Below are 19,989 nucleotides of genomic sequence, written 5' to 3' on the forward strand. Positions count from 1 at the left end.
AAATCTTTAGGAATAAGAGTTCAGGGGGCTTCCTATTAACTATTTCATTCTCAGTATTGTGGAGGCTGCACTATGATATGCTGCTAAAGGCCCCAGTAGGTCTAGGTCCTTAAAAGAAAACCATCCAGGTTTTGATAGTAGGGGAACTAATTTAATTTAAATGAAATGTGAACACCTTTGATGTGCTAGGTGCTATGTTCGGAGCTTCACATACATGCTTTTATTTAGTCCTAGAATGTCTTTATGAGGTGGGTGTTCTATGCCTATCTTACAGATGAGGAAACCGAGACTCTAAGAAATTAGCTGGCTTGTACAAGGACAAGGTCACACAGCCACCCCTGGCTAGAAGATCTAGGATTTCAAAAATTTTATGGTGGTGGTGCTAAAAACACATAACATAAAATTTACCATCTTAACTATTTTTAAGGTATAGTCCAGTAGTGTTAACTCTGTTCATATACTGTGCAAAAGATTTCTGGGATTTTTTCACCTTGCAAAACTGAAACTCTAAATCCATTGAACAATAACTCCCCATCCCCCCTCCCTGTAGTCCCTGGCAACCGTGAGTCTACTTTCTATTTCTATGAGTTTGACTACTCTGGATACCTCTTATAAGTGGAATCATACCTAGTATTTTTCTTTCTGTGACTGGCTAGTTTCACTTAGCATAATGACCTCAAGATCCATCCATGTTGTAGCATGAGTCAGAATTTCCTTTCTTCTTAAGGCTCCGCAATATTCCATTGTATGCATACACCACATTTTCTTTACAGAGCTAGGATTTTAATCCAAGTTCGGGAGGCTCCAGATCCCATGCTCCTCTCTTGTGCATAAACCACGTTCCCTGGTCAGTGCTTTAAAGAGAATTGTAAATTTCACACGACACATTAAATGCAAGAGAAGTGAGACGGCGGTGTCCCGGCTCCGCTCTCAGCATCGCAAGCCCAGAGGTGGAGTGGCAGAGGGCTGCCTGACTTACACGCTTCCAGGGGAAGCACCCCGACCTTCTCCTCGCACAGAGCCCAGCTCGCCACTCCTCCCATCACCGCCTCCCGACACACGCCTGCTCCAGCACACGCCCGGGCCTCTCCTCTCCGGTATGTCACGTACCAAGGTCTCCAGGACGTCTCCGGCTGAATATAAATAGCCCTGAGACCTCAAACTCCCCACCCTTCCTCACCCAGCCTTCCCTGTTGCCCAACTTCCCCGTCCTGTGGGCTGTGCCAGTGTCCTGCTGCTTCTGCAAGTCTGCATCCTGGTAATCTTTGCCGCCTCTCCGGTTTTCATCACTCACCAGCCACTGCCAAGGACAGCAGCTTCCTCCTCGGCAGCCCGAATCTTTCCCTTCCCCAGAATCCCATCCAAATCCCTCGACCAGACCCAGAGGGCTTTGCACCTGCAACGTGGTTCTTCCTATTCGCCCCCAACACTCCCACCCTCCCCTCCCCCACCCCCGAAGGCTGGTCTTGAATTACCTGTAACCGTTTCTCCACAATCATCTAATCAAGGCAAGCTCAGCACTGTCCTGCTCAGGTCTTTCCCCCAGCTGCTCCTCCTCGCGTCCTCCATCTTCACCTGACCCTCCTCGGTCAGCTTTGTTCTGCTTACGGGTATTTTCTGGGCCCGCCTCACCCCCAAGCTGTGCACCTGACCTTCACCTCCACCTCCAGCCTGTGGACAGGCACCTAAGCCACCTCGGTCCTGCGCCTCCTCTCCTGTACACTGCCAGGAGTCCCCACCCTCCTATTCTCCCTCCTTCTCCTTGGATCGCAATTTGTGACCCAGATTCATTCCACCCCACTGTCTCGTCTGTCATTTCTGACCTTTCTCAGGTTTTGAGATAAGTAACCTGTGTCTTTATAAATATTTTAACCAACTATATATGGATTTATCTTTTTTTTCTCCTAAGTTCCCTTGAGCATGAACTTGGATGGCTTTCCATATTCCCAAGTGGCTCCCTCGTCCTCCCAGCATGTATTATACCATAAATAAATTACACCATAAATAAATCAGGGGCGAGGAGAGTCAGGATAACATCAGAACTGTTTTTCCAGCCAAGATGAGTTCAGTGGGGTCAAGGATGGGAAGGAGACTCAGCAGCAGTGGAGCTGGGGTCCAGATGCTGACGAGCTCCTGAGACGAGGGCAGCATCTTCCAGCAAAACAAGCCCTGATGGAGATCCCTGAGAAGTTTAGGGGGTGTCTCTGTTCAGGACTGGCACCTAGGCATGAGGGAGGGCTCCCCGGGCCCTCAGCTAGAGCATGATCCCGAGGGAGACCACCAAAGTCTCCCAGCTACGCCCCTCCAACCCAGCACGGGATCACAGAAGGGCCAAAGGAAAGGGGAGCCACATGCTGGACACCACAACCGGGGAGGGGGCCGGGGGGGAGCCTCGCCATCGGCAGGGGCCGAGGGCAACACTCTGGACCAGGGGGCGGGTCCCAGCTCATTGGAGGCCAAAGACAACCATGGAACAGACACAACCTGCCCTTGCTCTCCAGCCTGTCACGAACGTAACAAAACCTTAAATAAGCCTCCCTTAATCCCAATTTAATCCTGACCAAAGGAAAGGGAAAAAGAAGTGGGAGAGTCCTAAGCTGACTGAGGGTTTACCCCAAAGCAACAGAGTTTAAACCGGAAGTGACCCAGTTACTCGAATTGGCAAGAGCCAGGCTCCACCACCAGGAGGAAGCGGGGTTGAAGAGCTGAGCTGGCTTCATGACGGTCTGTGGAATTCCTCTCCCCTGTACAAATGATGTGCCCAGCAAACAGACTGCAGAAACGGACAACTTGTGAATTAGGCCCTCTGGGATGGCAGGGGCTTTGGAGGTGACCTAGGTGGAGCCTGTCACTTCAGTGACGAGGACCCAGGACTTGAGGAGGAGCAGGGATGTGGCCAGCAGGTGGGGACCCAACACTGGCGCCTGCTTCCCCGCCTCCCGGCCAGGCTCTCCATCACCTGCCACTGCTGCCCGGCTCTGTCCTCCTCTGAAAGCAGGAGACGTCACACTGAGGGCTACAAGGACAGGCAAACTGAGTTAACGTGACAGCATTGGTTTAAATGAAAGGACTCAGTAATTCCCAATATCCCACTGCCTGTATGTACATTAAGAATGTGAAATTGAGGTGGGAGCAGGGGCATGCAGAGTGGGAAGCAGCTTTTTTTTTTTTTTTTTTTTTTGCGGTTCGCGGGCCTCTCACTGTTGTGGCCTCTCCCGTTGCGGAGCACAGGCTCCGGACGCGCAGGCTCAGCGGCCATGGCTCACGGGCCCAGCCACTCCACGGCACATGGGATCTTCCCAGACCGGGGCACGAACCCGTGTCCCCTGCATCGGCAGGCGGACTCTCAACCACTGCGCCACCAGGGAAGCCCGGGAAGAAGCTTTTTAACATCAAAATCTAGGTGGGGCAGAGGGGTTGGGGGAGTGGGCAGGTAGAGGCAGCTCCCTGCCAGGCCCCAGGTCGGGTGACTCGGGGTAAGAGATCGGGCCCCTGGAGCCCCCATCCTGCCAGGTATGAAGGCCCTGGCTGGGCGTCCCTGCAGCTAGAGGGTTAAACTTCAATCATTCCTCACTTGAAGAACATTTACTGTACCTTTTATAGGAAGGGTGCTTCCCCCCACCCCAAATTATACCCATTCTCACAATCATCTAACACTTTTTCACAATTACGGAGAAGAAGGAAACCCAACTTATTCTTACCTTTTTCTGAGTACAGTCCTGTCCCAAATCCCCCTACACTTCTAAGCCAAGGGTAGAATCTCTTAGTGTTGAATTAGGGAGTCACGGATCATCATTCTGCTGTGATTAAGGATTCATCTTCCCCACGTGAATGCTTCATTTCCCCCATAGGAGACCTATGTGTAGCACAGAAGCAGAGAAATGTATTTAAAAGCTTATTATGAGTAATCTCATAAGCTTATTATGAGTACCTATTCCAAGTGATAAGTGAAAGCGAATACCTCTTTGCGCCTAGATGAGCACGCCTGATGTTTAAGAGGCACTTGTTGAATGAAAAGTGTCTCAGCAATTACAGCTAAATGCCTCCTTCCATTTTGTTGGCTGGAATAAGCTGAAGCTAATTACGTTAATCACACCTGTCATTTATATCCAGAGTATTGCTGATCTTACATTAGCAGGCAACAATTTTCACGTTTGTGAAGCAAGTTTACCCTGTCAAATTGTTTCTTGCTGGCTTTTAGGGGTGGGGAGAGAGAAAGGAAGGTGATAGAGAGACCCCTGGGGTCTTTGGCTCTGGCTATGTTTGTGCTTATGTGCAAATAAACAGCCACAAATGAAACTTGAGTCACTGGGCCCAGGGAGCTAGGAAGGGGTGTGTGCTCAGTGTTGCTGTGGACTCAAGCATGAGGCTGAGGACTGGGAGTCAAGTTGGAGGCCTGTAGTACTTTCTGCTTACAAACCCCCAGGTGATGTGACATTTACACAGGTGAGGGTACCCGGCACCACTTCCTTGCATTGAATGTTAAAGAACAGCTAAGTTCTCTCAGGTTATTTTGTGCAAGGGAGTCAAAGGTGACAGTACTAATCATGACCATGTGACTAAGTACCATAGGAGGAAGGCATGGTGGACCCTGCTGCTTGTGATCCACCCCCGCAAATCCATATGTTGAAACCTAATCCCCAAGGTGATGGTATTAGGAGGTGGGATCTTTGGGAGGTGATTAGGTCATGAGGGTGGGGACCTTGTAAATGGGATTCATGCCCTTATAAAAGAGACCCCGGAGGGCCTCCCTGGTGGCGCAGTGGTTGAGAGTCCGCCTGCCGATGCAGGGGATACGGGTTCGTGCCCCGGTCTGGGAGGATCCCATATGCCGCGGAGCGGCTGGGCCCGTGAGCCATGGCCGCTGGGCCTGCGCATCCGGTGCCTGTGCTCCGCAACGGGAGAGGCCACAACAGTGAGAGGCCCGCATACCGCAAAAAAAAAAAAAAAAAAAAAAAAAAAAAAGAGACCCCGGAAAGCTCCCTTGCCTTCCACCATGTGAAGACACAGCAAGAAGGCACCAGCTAGGAACCACAAAGCGGCCTCTCACCAGACACTGAATCTGCTGCTGTCTTGATCTTGGACTTCTCAGCCTCCAGAACTGGGAGAAATAAATGTCTGTTGTTTATAAGCCACCCAGCCGATGGTAGTTGCTATAGCAGCCCAAATGGGTAAGACAACCCCATTTGTGTGGTGGGTAAAAATGGAAGCGGGCAGCTGAACCCGTCAGTACATATCCTTGCTTTGTTTTATTTATAATACTAACATAATATTCACTGTGTGCTGGGCATTTTCCCTAAATGCCTGACTCAGGCTCACGTTCACTCATGACAACCCTGAGCCTGGTCGCTCCCCCAGGGAGGTGGAGCTGGGCTGGGGACACGTCACGGCTGGTGCCAGTCTGTGCCCCCTGCACCTCACTGTCCTGACCTTCCCTGAGGGTCAACAGTGCTGGGTCACAGCATGCTCCTCTCCCTCTGGCCCTAATCACCTCGGTAACCACCTAATTATTTGTTCACTCCTTCAGCCCTGTGTACTCCGCAATAGCAGAGACTAGACCTGTGACACTCACTAGTGTCTCCAGGACCCAACTCAGTACCTGGCACATCGCACAGGCCCTCGAAAACGAATGGCTAGGTTCAAGCACCAGTTCTATTCATCTGTAATATATGTAGAACTGAGCTGACAACAAGAACAGTCTTAGAATCAATCTTGTTCGGTTGAAATGGATACATTCCAAGTATATGAGACATTTCCAAACTCTGAAATCGTCTAAAAACTATGGTTTTACAAACTAGCAATTTGAGGTATCATCTATTAAAAATGTCCTCTTTTCTAGGCAGTTATGTTAAGCATGTGACATGCATTTTCTCATTTAATTTTTATCACAACTCTATAAAGTAGATAGTACTTTGTCTACTTCTTGTCTTTCTTTTTGCCATTTCAGATGCACTGGCACAACACTGGTTAATTGTAATGGGTTAATTGGTTAAGGAACACTGTCGTTCCAGGCATGGCCCTCTCCTGCTCGTCTTTTATTCATAGTTTAATTTAAAAAAATGAACTTGCCAATGAACTTTCCACCCAACCCAAGAACCAGAACATGAACAGTAACTTGCATCCATCTCTGTGCTCTGTGCTCCTCCCAACCCATTCTCTCACCCCACACACAACCACTATCCAGAATTTTGCATTTCCTTGTTTTTTTCTACTGTATACCCAAATACTTGATTGCTTAGTTTTAGTTAGATTTGGACTTGATGAGAAGGGTGGCAGGCTTTTGTCCACTGAGCATCACATTCCTTAGGTTCATCCATGCTTTTCACAAGGGGCTGGAGTTCATTCATTTTCTCAGCTGTGTAATTTTTCCATACATTCTTCTGTTGATGGGCATTTCTGTTGCTTTCTATTCTTTGTTATTATGAAGGGCTGTTTCTCTTGGGTATAATGTCAATTTTACAGAGGAAGAAATGGAGGCACAGAGAAGTTAAATAACTTACCCAAGATCTCCCAGCCAATAAGTGGCTGAACCAGGATTTGAACCTAGGTCTCTCTAGCTCTGAAGCATGTCATCTTTCACCACTTTATTCTACAGCCTCTATCAGCCTTCCCATAAGAAAAAGATAACAGGAGGTACAGAACACATTTTCCTTCCTCATTTTACTGGTAGAAAGTTACCCCACCCTCGCTTTGTCTATAGGAGAAGAAAAACTTGTACATTGAGTTAATTAGCCCTTCAAATAAAATCACTAACTCTCTTGAATGAAGCAGCTATCCACTCCTCCCTATTTCAAAAAGCGACATTGTTGGGTACAGTCTTTATCTCAGAGACTACGTGTCCAAATAGTTTGGCTTTACACCTACAATCTGTTTAGCTCCTGGTTTGGAGCCTAAATTCCCTTTACAATAGAATCAATTGCATATGCCTGTGTATATTTCTTTTTTTTTTTAATCAAAAGTTTTAAAGTAGAAAATGATAGGAAAATAAAGTAAAATGTTCATTTCTACAGCCTGCTATAATGTTCCTAGAAGCAAGATAACTAAATTCAACTCTTTGGGTTAAAAATAGGTTTTACATGGAAAACAGCTCAGTAAAATAAAAGAAGCTCCGATCATATAAACTGTAGATCACAATTTTTAAACAGAAATGATTTTACTTACTTGTGAGGAAACTTTCCAAAGAAAATGCTTAGTTATTTGGAATATAGAAAAAATAGGAATGAATGCAACATGTGTTTGTGTTTATACAGTTTGCTCTTTGAAAAAATAGACATTGCTGTACTTTGGGCACTAAACAGTGTAAACCTTGAATTTGTGTAGATGTTTGATGTGGACCAGATTGAGGTCTGGTTTCTACAAGGTCACGTTCTGGCTCCAGAAACCTCACTGACCCGGTGCTGTCCTAAAACAAACCATTCTGTGGGCAACCCATTTCTTTAACAGTTATTTCTCACTTCTATTTCCAACCTTTCTGTGTATGTGGATTTGAGGCACACAGATGTTTTTACTGTTGCTTAAAAATATAAAACAGAAAAAGTTTATACTCATATAACAACTTTATGGAAAATTTAGAAAATAGAAGGAAAAAAAATCTGACATACTCTCACCATTCTCATTCAAACTCCTGCTATTGTTGTGTTTTTCCTTTTCATCCTGGCCTGTGTGTATATACATCCTCTATAGGGCCAAACAGGGATGTGTCTAAATTTCCCTATGCTGCATGTCTTTGCTTGGATTTTCCCAGCAGCCGACCCCGAGACGAGGTATTCATGCAAAGGTAGTTTATTTGGACGTGTCTACAATCCCCTGTGCTGCATGTCTTTGCTTGGATTTTCCCAGCAGCCGACCCCGAGACGAGGTATTCATGCAAAGGTAGTTTATTTGGACGTGTCTACAATCCCCTGTGCTGCATGTCTTTGCTTGGATTTTCCCAGCATCAGACCCCAAGATGAGGTATTCATGCAATGGTAGTTTATTTGGGAAGTGCAGGCAACACCACGGGGGGCATGGGTATCAACACAGGGAAGGGAAAGCAGCTGACAAAGAGCACCCTAATCAAGTGATAGAAGCTTAACCCCATAGGAAATCTGGGGACACAGTGCAAAACACGCAGCTCAAAGGGGTACTGAAGCTGGGGAACTTATACATCGACTCCCCACGGCCATTGTTTAAGGACTGCTCGGGGGTGGAGAAGGGGAGCCAATTTCTAATTAGCTAATTCCTAATTTCTGTGTGTGTGTCCATAATTGAGGGTGCTTGGGAAAGACCCCCCCCCCATTCAGAGATGCTCAATCTGGCGGCTGGAGCTTGGTTAGAACAACTGAGAACGCTTGGTGGCACGGGTGGACCCAGAGTGTCTGCTCTACTGATTTGTTCACTTTACACTCATTACAATACCTACCTACATGTCCTTGTTGTTACACAGTCTTTACCCTTATGAGATTAATTTCTGCACAGTATTTCATAATGGAATCATAATCTAACTATCCCTCTAATATTGGATATTTGCATTGCTTCAAAATGGAACCAGTGAGTGGGCAACAAATAGCTAACTCATTTCTGTCCAAGCTCTAAAAGCTGGAGTTGTATACCGGGGGATGGAAACATGTGTTCTTAAAGATATTGGAAGTTCTCTAGTCAAACAAGCCAAGCAGAACGCCTCAGATGAAGACAACCAAGAGAATCATGACCAGGTAGCCCAGCAACATGTGCTCTGAATCGGATGTACTGTTATTTAGAGTGACACTTGAATTGTTGGTGTGTGTTCACATGATAGCTGTACTTTGTTCTTCAAAATGTCTAAAGGTCTACAAATTTTGTACATCAACACTTTGTACCCGGGCCATGATAGTTAGGAAGCACAAAGCTATCAAATCATTTGGTACCAGAAAGTAACACTGAAACAAGAGACCTAGATTTGGCTGTGGTTGGCTGCCATCTTGGGGTGGCCATGTGCATCTCTGTGTTTCACCTGGAAATCAAGGTGTGCAGCAGACACAGTCTGCAGCTTCTCCTACAGCCATACCACCCTCCTCCTTCTTCCTTGCTAACACTACTCTGATTTTATGTAAATGCCAGGTGGAGAGTCCCTCTTCTCAGGGAAATCAGTCCTGACACAACCCCAGGGGAAAGTCATATTTGGTTTGAGTCACTTGCAGTAATTCCTTTCTCCTTAGCCACATATTCACTTTCCCAGCTTCCTCTGAGGTTAGGAAAGGCCACGTTAAAATAATAATTCATAGATGATACAACATTTTCCACGTGCCTTTAGGTACTTTGTGTATATTTAAACTCATTTACTTCTCAAAACAACCCTAGGGGCTAAGCATAGTATTACCATCCTATTTTACCAAGGAGGAAACTGTGCAACAGAGAAGCTAAGTAAATTTCCTAGGGCCACATGGCTAGCAAGTGTTGGAGCAAAGACTCTCACTCAGGCCTGCTTCCAAGATCAATGCTCCTTTGTCATATGGGGAATACCCAGGCTTGTCTTTACGTAACCAGGAGTCCATCCAAGTCTATGCCTGAAGGAGCAAAGGTTCTCCTGTGGAGACATTGGCTTTCTTGTACCGCCTTCGTCATCACCAGTGATTCCCACAGGAGTTACCTCCTGGCTTTGAATCATCAAAATTCAGAGTTTCTCTTAAAGGCCTCACAATTAATCATAAACATGAGTCAGAATCACCTTTTTGAAAGTTAGCAGGTAAGAATGCTTAATTCTCTCTTTTTCCTACCCTTTTGAGGTTAGGCTGTGTAGATTAGACTGCCTGCAGAATTGCTTTCCCTCCAGTTCCTCCCTTGTCTCACACGAGTGCTTGCACACACACACACAGCACCCACATTGGTGGTACTTCAGGACAGGCTCTGCTTCTCTTCCTGATCTTTCAACTTCCTGTTCAGAGAAACTTTTCCTCATACCTCATCCCAACCTGCTCTCAGCTTTTTAGGTCACTGACTTGTATTTTTTCTTTAGTTTTTCTGTTGACTCTCACTTGTTGGCCTAAGGCACACCATAATCTTTCAGGGGAGAAGGATGGGCTCTTTTCACAGAGTCCTTATGTTCTGTCTTAGCGACTGGCCAACACTGCGCCCAACTCCACAGGGCCTTTAGGTCCCACCTACCTTGACCCCAACCTCCAAAGTAGCAACTTGAGCTGGAGCATCAAAGACTCAGGCAGTAACTTTCTAATTGTCAGTTGTCAGTGATATTGGGCCCTCCAGCAAGTACCACATCCTTCATCTAGGTCCAGGTTAATAGAAATACAGTCCTGGGAAAAAAATGACTTGAGTTTTTACTTGAAGAACCATTCTGAGTTCTCTTTGAGAAATCACATAGAATGATAGAGTGGCCAAAACACTGGTTATAGGAAAACATTGCCTCAGTGTTCAAATGGGAGAAGGCTGTATCACAGAAACTCTAACCCTATAGCTTAATCCACTCTGGACATGACCTAGAACATTCTGAGAAGTCCAGGGAGAAGCCCCAAGAACCATCACAAATTCACAAAGAACAAATCAGGCCAGGCTGACCTTGCCTTCACTTTTGAGAGGGCTGGTAAATGAGAAAAGCAAATCTTAACCTCAGCTCTCAATACAATCAGTGCAAGAAGGAGTTATAACTTGCCCTCCAGGGATCAGACATATATTCAGTCTATATTACTCTGTTTCTGGCTCTTAAAATATAAAAGAGGAAGCTTTAAACCAGGCAGTTGTTACTCTTAAATACTCAGAGGGCTGTTGTGTAGTAAAGGATTAGACATCAGAGGGCAGAACCAGGATAAGTGTGCACAAAACATAGGGAGGCTGTTCTGCACTCCGTATAGGGAAAAACTTTCTCACACTTAGAATGGGGTTTCTTAAACCTGACTCCCGTACAGACTCCCTCATAGAGAAAAAATATTCTTGCAAATCCCCAGGGTTTACAAATATTTTTCTACAACTTTTTAAAAATTGAAGTATAGTTGATTTACAATATTATATTAGTTTCGGGTATACAACACAGTGATTCAGTATTTTTATAGATTATACTCCATTTAAAGTTATTACAAAACAATGGCTATATTTCTCAGTACTGTACTACGTATCCCTTGTTGCGTATCTATCTTATACAGAGTAGTTTGTATCTCTCAATTCCCTGCCCCTATCTTGTCTGCCACACCCTCCCAACTGGTAACCACTAGCTCGTTCTCTAGATCTGTGAGTCTGTTTCTGTTTTGTTATATACATTTGTTTGTTTTATTTTTTAGATTCCACATATAAGTGATAACATAGAGCATTTTTCTTTCTCTGTCTGACTTACTTCACTAAACATAATACTCTCTAGGTCCATCCACATTGTTGCAAATGGCAGAATTTCATTATTTTTTTCTTTTTAAAGGCTGAGTAACATTCCATTGTATATACATACATACCACATCTTCATTCGTCTGTTGAGGGACACTTAGGTGGCTTCCATATCTTGGCTATTGTAAATAATGCTACTGTGAACAATGGGGTGCACATATCTTTTCAGATTAGTGTTTTCATCTTCTTCAAACATATACCCAGGAGTGAAATCGCTGGATCATATAGTAGCTCTGTTTTTAGTTTTTTGAGGACCCTCCATATAATTTTCCATAGTGGCTGCTCCAATTTACATTCCCACCACAACGTACAAGTGTTTCCTTTTCTCCACATGGTTGCCAACGGTTTTTATTTGTGTTTTTTGGATGATGGCCATTCTGACAGGTGTGAGGTGGTACCTCGTGGAGGTTTTGATTTGCATTTCTTTGATGATTAGCGATATTGAGCATCTTTTCATGTGGTTGTTGGCCATCTGTATGTCTTCTTTGGAAAAATGTTTATACGGTTCTTCTGCCCACTTTTTAATTGGGTTGTTTGGTTTTTTTGGATATTGAGTTGTATGTATGAGCTGTTTATATATTTTGGATATTAACCTTTTATTAGATCATTTGCAAGTATTTTCTCTATAGCCTTTCTTAATTATGGGGCATACAACTAGGTATAAGTCCTTATGCCTACAGTTATACAAATGTGGAAATTAAATTAACAAACTACATTTACAAATATATAAATTAAGTGCAAACAAACTACAATATCAACAATATTGAAATAGCCTTATTTTAATGTGAGAGATGATATCATTTGCCGAAACAAAATCACCCTTCAGGACATGAATATGGTACCCATGATGGCTTTTGCCTTGGGGAGGTGTAGACCGCTGCATACTTTGTGATAACTCAGACCAAACACATTTCTTTTTCTGAACCACAGACAAACCTTCATTTATGAGGCATATGATGATGCCACTTTCCTTCACTAAAAGTAACATCATTCGTTGCCTGTCAGTCCAGCTCTGTTCTTTACTTATTCATCCCAAACAATTAAAGTAGAACTAGTCCCATAACACAGAAACAACAGTATGACTGAAAATATCTCTGGTGGTCCTCAGATAAAAAGTGGTCATTGCATTTGTCAAAACCCCTAGGGGTATGGGAGGGATGGATTAGGAGTTTGGGATTAGCAGATGCAAACTATTATGCAGAGAGTAGATAAACAACAAGGTCTTACTGTACAGCACAGGGAACTATATTCAATATCCTATGATAAACCATAATGGAAAAGGATATGAAAAAGAATGTATATATATAACTGAATCACTTTACTGTACAGCGGAAGTTAACACAACATTGTAAATCAACTATACTTCAATAAAATAAATTTAAAAAGTAAAATCCCTAGAAAGCACAACACAAAAAATGAATCCTAGCACTAAAGTATGGACTTTAATTAATAATAATGTATTGATATTGGCTCATCAACTGTAACAAACATGCTACACTGATGTAAGATATTAATCATAGGGAAATTGGAGGTGGAGGGGTTAGGGGGTATGAGGTATGTCTAAACTTTTCACTCAATTTCTCTGTAAACCTAAAGCAGCTCATAAACAGAAAGTTTACTAACGAGAAAAAAGTGGTCACGGTGGCATGTTTACATATTAATTCTCTTTCAGTTGTTGTCCAAATAAAACAACAAAAATTTGCAGATCTTGTTTAGAACACTTAGACCTCCAAAAATATGTCTGTGCGTTCTAGGTTCCTCACCGTGGTTCAAGAAGTGCTGAAATCGGGGTTTAGGAATGGAATGGGGTATTCTGAAAAGTTGCTAGAGCCCTTTCTTCAAAGTGTTCCAGAAAATGCCTAGAAGGTCACCTTTCAAAGACATTCTTCTGGGGATAGTTGCTTTGGGAGAGAGGTCAGAACACATTATCTCTAATTCCAAGATTATATAATTCCAGTTTTTATGAAGATTTAACCTGGAATTAATTTGCTTTTAGCTCTGCTTTTCACAGACTTCAGTGACCCAATGCCAGAGTTATAATATGCTTGAACCTGCAGCTTTCTTTCTCCTAATTCCCACAACCCTGTCCAAATAGCAACAATTTCATTTAGGCCATCCAGTTGTCAATTTTTGGTCCTGGGAAAGAAAAACTAATAAACCCCACTTCATTCCAGCAAACCCAGATCACATTCCTTTCCGATGGCCTACCGCATTCCACTCCGAGCTAAGTACCATAGTTCTAGCTCTGCTTGACAACTTCGGGCAATTCATTTCCTAACTGTTCTCTTAGAGAAACCCTAGAAAATCTTTTTATTTCATGATTCCCTATGGAAAATATTTCCTTCCATGAATCTGAGGCTAGGATAGATCTGTAAATGACTCCTGTAATTCTAAACTTAAAAAAAAAATCCACTTTTTATACTTCATTGAATTCACATGTGTACATCTTTGTTTAGTTTTAGCAAACGGTATTGGCATATTAGAAGTTGTAACATCATGGGCACTGAGTAAGTAAAAACCCTTCTGCAAAGTGTTCATTGGGTCTGAATATTTAATTTCACTTGGGGTAGAATAGTTTTCCATTTGAAAGTAAGGAAGCTGGATCCTAGTCATAAAAGTGGGTGTCTAAGGGAGGAGTAGACACCCAGGTTTTCTGGTTCCCATCTGTCTCTCTCTCCCCTGCCCCATTACATCAGACTTCTCACACTTCTGATTTGGGACTGCCAGAGGATGGCTGGCTGAGAGGCATGGCTTTTCATCGCCACCTACCGTCTACTCCAAGAACTGCATTAATATTTCAGACATCCCAGTCCCAAATCCATGAGTGGAGACAACTCTCCCAACGGCAGAAAGAAGAAACCTATTGGAATAGAAGGAAAGAATAAAATGCAAGAGCAAGTGAACAAAGATTCTGCGGAATAAGCCTGAAAAATGAGGCACCAAGGAAAACCTGTCTCTATCTCTATTTCGATATTTCCAAAAGGGAACCCTTATTTATAAAAGGTTACAATCAAACTCGAATAGGTTGGAATAAGGTGATGTTTCCAGTGCAATAAGATCTAGTAATTATTCTCAAATCGAATTAAAAGCAGTTATTTGATAACATATTTACTGAGCGATGTAAACACCCGTTTTTATCATTGCTATCCCTGTGTGTTCCTTGTCCGAAAGCTACTACAAGGTTAGCATCAAGATATTTTTGAACACAGTAACAATCTAAAAAAAGACAAAACATGCCTCCCTGATGTGTTGAGAGTCTTCTTTTTTCACTTCAGTGGTAATTTTTTTTTCATACTTTCACCAGTTTCAGGAAAGGGTGGGAGTCAGGGGCTTCCTGAAACTTTACAGAACAAGAATTCTAATTCAGTGTGTTTAGAGGGGCCCCCTGAGAATCGTGTTTTGGAACATACCAACCCCATGTGGTATTATCTTTGCCAATTTTGCAGTTTCGTGTGAGATTTATTTTTAATCTTTAACAAAGCATGCCCGTGTTTATCTTAAGTTAGGAAAAAGTGTAATCGTTTAAAACAAAACTTTTAAAAATAATTAAATATACAATGAATGCTGAAACATAAAAGTCAGACAGAATGTTACCTTAACAAGAAAGAGCTTCCTAAAGATCAAAGGATTGTTGTTTGTTCTATTTGCTAAAGACAAGTAACAAGTACTTTCACTTTAAGGGATTTGGTGGCTACTTGAAGGAGGCTAGGAGAAGTCTCCATTGCCCGACCCCAACAAGATAAACACTTCCCACCCCTCACATTCACAGAGCTGGAAAATTTACTTACTGACGCTAAAAATATATACTTCGTGTTTAGAATGGAATGCTGAGATTTGATTGAAGGCAGTACATGAATCAAGTCAATGGCATTTTGGGGGCACATCTTTCAATCTTATTTAAAATTATGGGGGAGAGAATACTTTGGGCTTTCCTTTATTTTGTGTATGGGCAATATGTAATCAGTGCAGCACTGAGTAGGAATTAATTGAATGGGCTTCTGTATCCATCATGGAATGCAGCTGCTTCCAAGTTCAATGCACCTCTCATGTTGTGCTGATTTGATGCTGCCTTTAATAAAGAAGGGAAGAAATGGGCTTTTAGAGCATGAAAGCCCCTTTTCCCTAAGTACCTACAGATCTGGGTTTTCTTTAAGTCAGTAATACTAGTTAAGTCACTTATGGACTGACATGTCAGTATAGGATAAGATGGAAATACACTCTCAGTTCAATTGGTGGTGGCCGGTAAGAGATGAGTTTGTATAGCGGTGGACCCTACTTTTATGAAGCCATTGTAATCAGCTGAAGCAACTTTATTTATTTATTTATTTATTTATTTATTTATTTTGTGGTACGCAGGCCTCTCACTGTTGTGGCCTCTCCCGTTGCGAAGCACAGGCTCGGGACGCGCAGGCTCAGCGGCCATGGCTCACGGGCCCAGCCGCTCTGCGGCATGTGGGATCTTCCCGGACCGGGGCATGAACCCGCGTTCTCTGCATCGGCAGGCGGACTCTCAACCACTGCGCCACCGGGGAAGCCCTGAAGCAACTTTAGATGGTGCAATATCAGGCTGTTTCCAATCTGCAGCTATCAGGTGAGCCCTACCAAATGCTGCAAAAACACTACTCAAAGAGAAACGACAGTTCTTTTCATTTATCTCCTATGTGTCCTCTCCAAAGAGCTTCAAAATATGCTTGCTATTTTTTATGAAAGCTTTCAACTAATATTTATTTTGCATGTGGCTAGATTGTGATTTCTGTTTTTTTATGGCATTGTGGCTGAATTTTCTACCCAGGAAGTATAGCAAAATGCTAAGAGCTTGAGCTCTAGAGCTTGACAAACTGATTCTGTCACTGGCTTACGAGATCTGGGCAATGAAGTTTTCTAAGCCGTCATTTGCTCATTTGCAAAATGGCAAATGTTAATAGGAATGAACTTGCAAGGTTCGAACATAGGTCGGGGGCTCAGCACAGGGCCTGGCATTCTGTGGTAACTGTTGTTATAATACTGTTGTTATAATCACCTGTAAGTGATTTAGGGTCGTGTCCAAGACCCTAAATCACTTACAAGAAGCCTAAAAGACGTTAGGCAGTAGTTGAGGGAAATCCCATACCACCTCTCTTTTCACCTTGGTTCCTTTCTGCTATAGTCTCACGGAACGATCTGGAAGTTCTTAGTAGAGTGCTCCTCAGGGGGCAGTCCACAGCCTCATGCTGCAAGGGGTGGAAGAAGGAAGAAGGTCCTGCAGCAAAGAGAGTGACCCCGACAAATGCAGACATGACAGAACATTCATACTGAAGAGGGTTTTGCTGGTCCAATCATTCTTCAGAACCCTACCTGGGACTGAATTTAACTGCAGTGTGATAAATATCCCATGACTCTGGGAAATCTTACAGAAAACAAACAAACAAAAAAACCCTCTCATGGTTGGCAGAGCAGTAATGCAAATATTTCGAACACCAGATACTCCCCAAATCATGGTTTAGGAATGCAATGAATCAGCAGATTACTTTGTTTCGCTTAGTTTACTTTAATGGGCATTATGGCAGAATGGTGAAGTCAGGAAGCTCGGTTGTTATTGTTGTTTTAAAAATTATTTCATGGTATTGTTATTAGTAATTGTTTGTGATTGCTGATTGACAGTTTGTAATTACAAACCCATCAGAACAGCTGGAAACGTAGTTCATATCTATGAGAGATAATAAGTTTTAAAAGTATTGAAGACAGGGCAGGGGACTAGTTATTTTAAAAGGGAGGAAATAGGATAAATTATTTGGGGTAGACTAATTCTGTTAGATCAGGGTTCCAAGAGAGTTGTTTTTGGTTTGCAGAAAGACTTGAGCTTGGATCCTATCTATTAAATATGTATCATACATAGGTTTCTACTTAGTTTCCAATTGACTGAATAAGTGATTTTTTAAAACCCTTCCTTTCATCCACAGCATGATTAACATTAATATTTGGACTAAGTCTACAATGCTTTTCCTAAAGTTGATTTCATAGTTCCTTTGCAATTCTGGATTCGGAAAAGCTTTGGCCTGAGTATGGCTGACTCAGTGAAGGTAGACTGTGCTATGAGATGGCCCTGCCATATCTTTATTGGAAAGTTTTTTATAGTCACATCCTGATCTGCAAATTATTGGTGAGTAGACACTTGTAGCCCCAATTCCATAACTCTACCACAAAAATAGAATTTCAGACTCTGTCAGTATGAACATTACCTAGATAAAACTATATCTAGGTCTTCCCTGACAAGTTTTATGATTCAGTGCTTTGTTTCTATATACTAAAGTTAGAAACTCAGAGTGACTCACTTTTCTTTTTTGCATGCATCTAAGTGAACAAGGAAGTTAGACTGCTTCTGGTGTTGCCTTCTTTAAAAGAAAAAAAAAAAGACATGCTCCTTCTCAAGTATCCTTTTTAGGTCAGCAATTTTGAAGTGCAGGACTTATTGGTATCCAAGCGGAAAGGGCTGATGCTGAGTTACTGCGACTCCCTCTGAGTGGAGTTCTTCCATGGCTGGAGAAAGGAAGACATTTGTTGTACTAATACTGAATCTGCTTCCTGTGTAAAATAACCTTTAACTCTGCGGAGATCCCCCATTTTAATGACCAGGACATAGTGGAAATAGAAGGAAATCCAAACACCCCACTGGCAGCCATTCTCTTCCCCAGCAGGTCAAGCTGCAACCCTCCTCAGGACAGAGATGGTTGCTTGGGGAGTGTTCGGCTGGGCTGCTGTTTCTCCTATTTTAAGATATGACCATTTTGATTGTTTAAAGATGTGTATGACACTCTGACCCATTAAGAAGCCTGGGCTCTGTCGATCAGGGATCATGAGGTGGGTGGGCCTGGAGAATCGGGGAGGGAATCTTGTCAACTATAGGACCAGCTCTCAAACCCCAAGCCAGACTGCAGCTACATATCTTCATTACAGAAACATGACTGAGTCTACGGTGACTGCCATGACCATCGGAACTTCTCTTTCTGTGTAGAACCTCAAGTGGGATTCCTTACACTGAATGAGGTAAAAACCCAGCAGTGTTCAAAGTAGAGAAACAAGCTTTTCAAGTATATTTGAATTTTTGTAGTAAAGTAGCCCAGCTCTTTAGATTCTGGGAGAGTATGTCTGCGTGATGGGGAAAGGAGGTTAATAAATGCTTTCAGAGCTTCCCTGGAGCGCGGGCACTAGGTGTCCTACTGCAGTACACAATCACGTTCTGTCTCAGGAAACCACACCTGAATAATGCAGTCAGTATTCCCAGAATGCAGTTAGCAGTGGATGAACAGGAGAACTTTCCACAGGTCAATCAATGGCATCTCTGCTTCCAGCTCACTTGCAGGTTGCTCCTTCTCAAAAGACATGTCTACTTTCTAAAAGACAGCTGAGCTGATTGGGAGAGAGAAGAAGAGTAAAGGGGTAAATGATCTATCTCTCATTCTCTATCTCACTCTCTCCTTCCTCCTCATCCCCACTTATACCTGCAACTCCCTCAAGCCAGATCTTCTGATTAATCTGGATTTTCATCTGTTTTGCCTCTTCCTCCCTAAGAATGAATGATTTGTCTCAATGAGTACAGACCAAACGTAATGACACAGGAGTCATGTATTTCACATGTCTTAGACTGCATTTCTGGTTCCTAAAACTCCAGCTAAGTCTGACAAACTATGGTGTAGTAGAAGAAACACTGACTGGTACTTTAGCAGGTATTTGATATTAGTTTGTCTTTTTTAAAAAATTGATCTGTAGGTCACCTATAGGTTTTTCATGAAAAATTCTTAAATATAATCAAATTTATCAATATTTTCAGAAATTTTCCAAGACAAAACACAGATTTCTCCACGTACATGATACAAAATGATCAGTAGTCATTTGAAAAATGTTACTGAGCACTTATTCTGTTACAATGTTTGTTGCACTTCACAGGAGAAATAAAGGATCATGTTTTAAGATTAATTTTGAATGTAACAGAATACCTGACTAAAGAGTATATATTAAGTAAAAAGGCAATTATTTTCCTACTATAGCATGAAGCCTAGAGGTAGGCAATTCAGTGCTCAGTGAGGTTATCAAGGACATGGATTCTTTCTCTTCAATTTCTCCATTCTTGTGTTTGTAACCTCATGATTTGAAGATGATTCTCACAGCTCCAGATCTCATAACTGTGTTCAAAGGAGGTGGTGGCAGTGGGGGGAAGGATAGGCAAGGGTAAATGTGACTTTTTTTGAGTGTCTCCCCTGTTTTAGTATAGAAATATGCCTAACAAATTTCAGGCAGGATATATAAAAAGGCATTCACACCAAGACACATTGTGGTCAAATGCAGACAAAGGGAAAATCTTAAAAGCAGTTAGAGAGAGAAATACAGACTATTCACAGAGGAATAACAGACTTTGGGCATACTTATCAAAAGCCACATGGATTCCAGAAAGTAGTGGAATAATATCTTCAGTGAAGAGTGAAAATAACTGACAACCTAAATTTCTATACCCAGCAAAACTACCTTTCAAGAATGAGAGCAGGGCTTCCCTGGTGGTGCAGTGGTTAAGAATCTGCCTGCCAGTGCAGGGGACACGGGTTCGAGCCCTGGTCCGGGAAGATCCCACATGCCGCGGAGCAACTAAGCCCGTGTGCCACAGCTACTGAGCCT

At 42.9% G+C, this 19,989-nt stretch overlaps 1 long non-coding RNA gene across 8 annotated transcripts in view; it reads right to left on the reverse strand.

The window, feature by feature from the left end:
* Positions 1-3,729: 3,729 nt before the first annotated feature.
* The window catches only part of LOC309792385, a 31,498-nt gene continuing 15,238 nt past the window's right edge, over positions 3,730-19,989 (reverse strand). For 3 of the 8 annotated variants that reach the window (XR_014291701.1, XR_014291702.1, XR_014291704.1), the window contains 2 exons: positions 18,579-18,729; positions 17,681-17,859 (listed from right to left, as the gene is read on the reverse strand). This is a non-coding gene — a long non-coding RNA (uncharacterized lncRNA). Of the gene's footprint in view, positions 3,857-14,112; positions 14,204-15,683; positions 16,583-17,654; positions 17,860-18,578; positions 18,730-18,821; positions 18,887-19,989 lie in introns of those variants that run through there. The other 5 variants (XR_014291703.1, XR_014291705.1, XR_014291698.1 and 2 more) reach the window with 4 other exon arrangements.

The sequence above is a fragment of the Mesoplodon mirus genome, assembly GCF_964341445.2.
Source record: "Mesoplodon mirus genome assembly, chromosome: 17".
Lineage (NCBI taxonomy): Eukaryota > Metazoa > Chordata > Mammalia > Artiodactyla > Ziphiidae > Mesoplodon > Mesoplodon mirus.